At 29.4% G+C, this 8,022-nt stretch overlaps 1 pseudogene; it reads right to left on the reverse strand.

Annotated features, from left to right (window-relative positions):
• Positions 1 to 3,916: 3,916 nt before the first annotated feature.
• On the reverse strand, positions 3,917 to 5,551 carry LOC125583856 (annotated as a pseudogene).
• Positions 5,552 to 8,022: the final 2,471 nt, after the last annotated feature.

Raw genomic sequence — 8,022 nt, forward strand, 5'->3', positions numbered from 1 at the left:
ATATGTTATCGTTCTAATCCCGTCTCTACCATCTGACAATACCGTTCCGGACAATTTTTTTACTTTTAAGGTAGGAGTTCATACGATGAAAAAGACGAATGAATCTATATTGTTCTATTCTTATAGTAGTTAGAGATTGTCATGAAAGTAAGCATGAGAGTCATGGTAAAAGAAAATGTAATCATTTGCATTATCATGTATAGTCAATACTGTCCATGCCGAGTATATGCCCAAATATTCATCATGCCATGCGGCCCATGCCGAGTATCAAGTCAACTTCGGTTAGAACTTTTTTTTTTGTCTTCCGAACTATAGAAATAAATGAAGATTCAAAATTGGAAATATTAGCCGACAAAAAAAAATTGGATATATAATAGAATAAGACTTAGGTTCACCTCTAGGGTGAATCTTTAAATTCACCTCTTCTCTTATTACCAATCAAAATGCCACCTAGATTAATAATAAAATAGATTAATTTTATTTAAAAAAAATCTGAAATAATTGAAAAAAATAATAACGCCAATTTTAATGATATTAACGCCACTAACTAAACCCTAAACTTTAAATTTATACCCTAAACCCAAATTCTAAACCCTAAACCCAAACCGTAAACCCTAAACCCAAACCCAAACCCTATATCCTAAACCCAAATCCTAAACCCTAAATCCAAACAGTAAATCCTAAACTCAAACCCTATATTCTAAACCCAAATCATAGACTCTAAACTCAAACCATATATCCAAACCTAATCCCTACACCCTAAACTCAAATCGTAAACCCGGAACCCAAATCCTATATCCTAATTAAAGGTTTGGGTTAATGTTGATGTTGTGTCTTTAGGGTTTAAGATTTGTGTTTAGAGTCTAGGTTTGGGTTTAGGATTTAGGGTTTGAGTTTAAGGTGTAGGGTTTGGGTTTAGAGTTTACGGTTTGGGTTTAGGGTTTACGATTTGGGTTTAAGATATAGGGTTTGGGTTTAGGGTATAGGGTTTGAGTTTAGAATTTAGGGTTTAAAGTTTGGGTTTAGAATTTAGGGTTTAGAATTTAGGATTTAGGGTTTAGTGGCGTTATCGTCATTAAAATGAGCGTCATTATTTTTTTTAATTATTTTAGATGTAAAAAAATAAAATAATATATTTTATTATTAATCTATATAGCATTTTGATTGGTAATAAGAAAGGAGGTGAATTTAAAAATTCACTTTAAGGATGAACCTAAGTTTTGCTCTATATAATAATATTGTTTGTTTGCAGCTTTTAATTTCCAGGTTTTCTTGGACGAGCACGAAGAACTGGGTGCCATACGTGACGAAATGCCTCTATATCTCGATTCGGAAAAATCTATAATAACAATGTTAATATTTTCCGCATTGTGCAAGTAAATCACTATTTTCCATCTAAAAAATATAAATATATGTATTTTTATTATATTAGTGTTTGATTTCACTTTATTTCAAACTTCAATTTTTACTAAATTGCTTAAGAAAATATAACAGCAAACTATTTTTACAAAAAAAATAAATATAACAGCAAACTAAGATAAAGGAAAAATTGTAGAAATGTAAGATAACTTATTCAAATGAAAAAATCAACATCTTTTAAGTCTGTCTAAATCCTAATTAAAGGTATAGATGTGTATAACTTCACAAAAGGTAATGCTGAAATGCTGAATTCGCTGTAACACCTTTCGAGAGTATTCAAAATTCATTAATATATATGTCCTTAATATTAAAACGTTTAGGATATAATTATAGTACTAGAACTTTTATAAGAGATTTTTTTGGTTCACCAACCAATTGTATTTTGTTATTTCATGGTTTCATCTATTCTATTAAAATTGAAGTACAAAATAAGATTTGTCTATTTTTAAATGAGTTTTTTCAGATTTTCATTTCCTTTTTGACTAATTCTCAAGTTCATTTATTGTTTTCATTTAAATGTTTAATTACATTTTTTACTTTTCTTTTTCACTCTTGCAAACTACTTCATTAATTGTATTTACCACAATAATTCGATGTCATTTCTTTTACGTATAATCACAATGATTTCACGTGTTTAAATGAAATTCTCCATTAGTGACAATAATTGAAACTGGTTAACAAATTTTTTTATTTGTTTACATAATCAGTTAGACATGGGCATTCATGTATACGTTCGGATAGATCGATTTTACGGGTATTGAATTTTTAGATTTTAAAATTAAACTATGTTCGAGTATTATAAATTTTTGGACATGGTTGAGGTGGATTTTTCCTGATCCGGGTAAGTTTGTAGGAACCTAAAAAAGTATCTAAATAACATATATGTTTAAAAATGTCACTAACCAATTCATAAAAAAATAAAAATCAAATCCACACGGGCGTGCGGATCAAGCTCTAGTATCTTTTAAAAAGAAAACAAAATAATAAGAATTTGCCAAGTTATTTTATATTTTAAAAATAAAAAGGTAAAAATAAAAAAAAAATAGTAGTAGTTGCAAAAAAAAAATATATTTAGGGTTTACGGTTACGCCGTGAGCAAAAAACTAAACCTTAAACCCTAAATACTAAACCCTAAATCTTTGGATAAACCCTAAATACTAAACACCTAACCCCTTTGGGTAAACCCTAAACTCTTGGGTAAATTTTAAACACAAAAGTTTACAACGGTTTAAGGTTTAAGATTTATCTAAGGGTTTAGGGTTTACCTAATGATTTAGGGTTTACGGTTACCCAAGAGTTTAGGGTTTAGTATTTAGAGTTTAGTATTTAGGGTTTAGGGATTAGTATTTCGCTGACGGCATTAAAAATATTTTTTTTTAAAAAGTGTTTTTTGCAACTACTACTATATTTTTTTTATTTTTTATTTATTTTAAAACATAATATAACTTAACAAATTTTTATTATTATTTTTTTTTAAAAAGATATTGAATATGAAATAGCGAAATATTATTGGTTGGTGAACTTACGTGTTTAAAGTACGAGGTGAACTAAAAAAACTCTCTTTTTAAAATAATCGAAGGTAAATCAAAACAATTCTTAATTAGGAGGTTGATGATACCTACGAATAGTCTACCCGCGGTTTTCTTAAATGAGGTCTGAGATATGACTTCATGTCGTTTAACCAATCAATATCAACTTAGTTCCCGACAAGAATTGTTTCCAAACATTGACAGATTTAAGCTTCGTTGAAAGTTCTCTTACCACTTACCATTTCTTGGTTGTAGTATTAGAATTTATGAAATGAAATGAAATACAAACATGTAATTTGATTAGTTTCATATTGTAATTTAACCAACTCAGTGATCGGTTTCTATTGGTGGATTATCACAAATATGTTCCTAAACACAGTATATCGGATTCTATCCAATCAGACAATATGGCTAGAATTCATTTTAAGCAATTCTGAACGTACAATTTTATGAGCTATAATTTATTATTAACGAGTCCTGTGTCCTACAGTATGTTGTAGTTTTGTCAAAATTATTGTATAGTTTAATTTTAAGAGTGTAAGTTTAAAACGAGTATATTATTAATCCGTGAAGTTTTCATATCCGCGGTACTGTAGTTTCCATATCTAATTTCTCCCTTTTATAACTATTACTGACAATAGACAAAACCCCATAACTTCCAAATAAGAAACAAAAATATCACATTCTAAAACTTATTTTTCAATGTCAAAAATAAAATTATTTCAAATTCTTGCAATGCCATTTTGCCATGTAAATATCTCAATATTAAAAGAAAATTAAAATTGCAAGAATCAAATGAAAAACCCTCAAATGTACAAAAGCAAATCAATTAAAAGAGTCGGCCGAGTACAGAGGCTGGTGAAGCAATTTTCTTTAGCCCCCAAAATCTCAGAATGAACCCTATTAATTAATTATGAATATTATAAATCAAATAATTTGTTAATTATATTGATAAGAGTTTTTAACTTTTAAGCCCACTTGGCGACCACCGACATTATGGCGCAGCCGAGCAAAGCCGCCGCAAAGCACTTGATCTGAAATTTGATGCTACCTTGGAGCATTGATCCCATGAACTCGGTAGCCAGAAGGTCGACAAGTGCCATGTAGATGAGCATCCCGGCCGAGCAAGCATTTAACAGTCCTGTCGTAATCAACGCCGTTGGGCTATTTTATCTCTATAGATGCTCGACAATGCGATTCCAAGAAAGATACCGCAAGGTGTTGTTCCAGCGAAAAAGAATGCCATCAAGAACTTCTTCACGTTTTTAAAATCTGCCTGTTTCACATCATTATATACACATGAACATAAATCGCTAATTGATAACTTGATATAAGAAACATGCATCTTAATCTATGTATACCTGGAGGATGCAGCCACCGAGACCAATACCTTCGAACAAGTGATGGAAGCAGAGAGCTATGATGAGTCCTTTAATGGTGCATGCATCATTAGTTGCTCCGAGAGTTAGTCCAATGACAACAGAATGAAATAAAATCCCAAGCTCCAATACCTATTCAGTAAATTCCAATAGTTTATAGTGTTGCATGCATGCATCAATGTATTTAATTAAAGTGCTACGTCAAAATTGACCGCCTCAGTTAATTTTCATATATGCACTAACCATGGCAATGATACGGTACCGTAGAAGTTGTGGATTATCTTTTGTAGTTTCTGGCACAACACCATGACTGTGATTATGACCTACAATGTGAATCGCCTTCTCCTGATCATAGCCATTGACTCCATTACCACCAGAGCTGGTGGTAATGGAGTCAATGGCTAGAGTAGCTAGACCGGACAACATAGCGACAAATCCCGCAAAAGGAAACTTATGCTAGGGATCATCATTAAGACATTCAGATGATAGCATCTCAAAAGAGTCAGGCAACACGTGCACGAAACCGGTTCCGAGGATGATTCCGGAAGCAAAACACTTTACAATCATGAAACCGTGGCCATCAGGACGGAGGCACGAAATGTGATGGCTGAAAAGAGGAGCCATTACACCTATCAAGCTTGTCGTAAGGATGGCAACATTGGCGACGATTTTGAGTGGTAAAGCCTTAGCTTTGTCGATGCATGGATTCTCTGCGCCGCTGTCGCAACCCTCTGGGGCCGTTGAGATCGCAGGAGATATGGTAAAGGTGAATAGGATGAGGAGGATGTAGACGAGTTTCATAACTAATTTGGTAGTAGCCATTAGTATATATTAGTTTATAGTGTATGGTGTTTGATGAAATTAGTGTTATCTCTTTTGGTTGGTTTATATAGGACCATCTGCCGGCTTGTTCTCGTATTGATGTGGAAAGTCAATTAATAAATTAATGGACTGAATCAATAGAAAAAGGTTACAATGGAGAATCAGAATCCTGATTGTATTAATCGGGTGGAAGGCGTGACACATGCCAGACAATACATCTACTCTATTAAAAATGAACTATAAATTAGAATTAACCTTTATTTTATTTTAAATATTACAAGACTATGTTTTATTTTCTTTTAACAACATTGAATAAGTAGCCTAAATCAATTGAATTTTTGAAACAAAAATCTCGAGTCTCCTTAACTAACCATATCTCGATTATATCTCCTACTGCCGATAGAAACTCCCATCTATCAATTATTCTTTTTCTTGGCAGCTATCAATTATTCAGATTACATCTATAATAATAATAATAATCCAATTTTGTAAAACCGAGAAGATAAAAGTGACGTAAATTATCCATGTTAGAAAGTTAAGACTTAAGAGCATCACTAAATATTGTTTTCATGTCTAACCGTAAATCAAACCCAAACCATGGAATATGTGTTTAAATTTAGTACATCCAATTGTGAATGTGCGTTTCCGATTTAGTGTATAGTATTTCTAAAGCAAACTGCACTCAATCCCATGGTTTGTTATACTGAACATATATTTTCGAAGCACACACTAAATTAGCTCCACAAAATAATATTAAAATCATTGTCATTCCATAACAGCTTCTATTTTTTAAGTTATCACATTGACCAAAACGATATCAATTTTTTAAACACAATCTGTATTTAAAATAAACATGAAATATTCATTTCCTATATATTAACACATAATTTGGAAATATGTCAATTTTTTTTCATTAATTTACATTACCTTCTATTCCACATGCCAATTTATACGGAACTAATCAATTACATAATTCTAACTATAAAAAGAAAGTCCAAAAAATAAACCACATAATATTATTATTCCATTTTATTGTTATCAATTTATATCGCTAATCTTAACAAACTAATTATGATAAACTATTAAAATAAAAAGGAACAGCTTTTAATTACTTGAAGATTTTTATATTCCTTTTCAAAACGTGTAAAAGTCTGACTGGTGTAAACGAAGCAGTTGTGGTTACTGTTGCAGGAGTTTGTGGATGTGGATAGTTGTGGTTTTAGTGTTATTAAACGCTTTGTACGATTAGTACATCGATTAGAAATTGGAGAGGTTGCTGATAATTATATATGAATGGTTGACAGTCAAATAAAGCATCAATTTAATAATAAATGAACAATTTTAGTAACTTTATATAATTATATAAATATCAAAAGTCATATTATTATCACTAATATAAAAATTATAGTATTAAAGTTTTATAAATAACTTTTGAGTTTAAATATATGTGTGCATATATATATATATTAATGTCTAAAAAATTATAGCATATATTTTTGTTTTAAAGATTTAAAATATATAAAATATAATATAAATACTTTAATACTATAATTTTTATATTATCTCTATTTAAATTTAAATTAAATATTATATATATACCATTAACAAAAAAAATATTTTTATTGTGTTTCCAGTAATCGCCTACAACCGCAAACCATTGTTAAAAGAAGCTTTTGATTTTAAGAAATTTGGAGCGATGCAAAGCGGTTTATAGTGTTTTCTGTGATTGTTGTAAAACGCCAAAAACCACTAATAATCACAAACACATCATTTGAGGGTAGTAGAGACAATATATTTTGTTAATTTCTTCTTAACCTAAAAGACACTAAGACCAAGAATATATATATATATATTTATTATAGCTTCAAAGCATATTAGATTTACTGAACAACCTAAATATGTCTATGTAAACAACTATTACTCTTCTTAAAATGTTAAACTCTTTAAAACTGGGTGACAAATTCAGATAAAAATGCTTCATTCGTGGAAATGGTTACTCTATAGTTTCAGTGTTAAACCAACAAGATAAATATATATATATATATCACTAAAACAATTAATATTCTTAAAACAATTAATAAAATGCTGCATATAACTATAAACTATAAAATCATAAAGTATTAAACATCAAAAAATATTGGTAAGAGTAAAAAATATATACCAAAATTATGTATGAATTTTTTTGAACAATATAAATTTTACAGGAAACACCCGTGCGGGCGCACAGGTTAATATATAGTCTATATTATTAAAACTGAAGTATCTTTTGAGACTGTTTGGAAGCATGAATATCATGAAAAATGAAAATTGGTTAGAAACATAGATAACAGATTAAATACTTCTTTTTATGTACATAGTTAGCCATTGCATTTACAATCAATTTAAATTAATTAATTACAATGGTTGATGTTTCTTTGTGGTGAAAATAAAAACACAAACTGAAATATATAATACTCTTTCTGTTTCAGATTTCTTGTCGTTGTAGGGTAAAGTTTTGTTTCAAAATAAGTGTCGTTTTATAATTTCAATGCAAAATTTATTGATTTTATATTTTAATCTATTTTTAATTGGTTGATATTTGGTTAGGTGTATTGGTAATTTTCTTTCTAGTAAATATACAAAATTAAATATTTTCTTAATCAGTGTGCCGAAATCTAAAACGACAAGTAATCTGAAACGAAGGGAGTATATATTATATTAAAAAAAAAATTAAATATAGTATTATCCTATTTGGTTTAGTGAAATATAAAAATTTCGAAAGTTCAATTTTTAAGAAAAAAATTATTACAACATTAATAATAATTCACAGAAAACTAATGCAAAAAATTAAAAATTTTTATTATGTTGTTTCATTTTAAAATAAATTAACAAAA

The sequence above is a fragment of the Brassica napus genome, chromosome C3, assembly GCF_020379485.1.
Source record: "Brassica napus cultivar Da-Ae chromosome C3, Da-Ae, whole genome shotgun sequence".
Classification (NCBI taxonomy): domain Eukaryota; kingdom Viridiplantae; phylum Streptophyta; class Magnoliopsida; order Brassicales; family Brassicaceae; genus Brassica; species Brassica napus.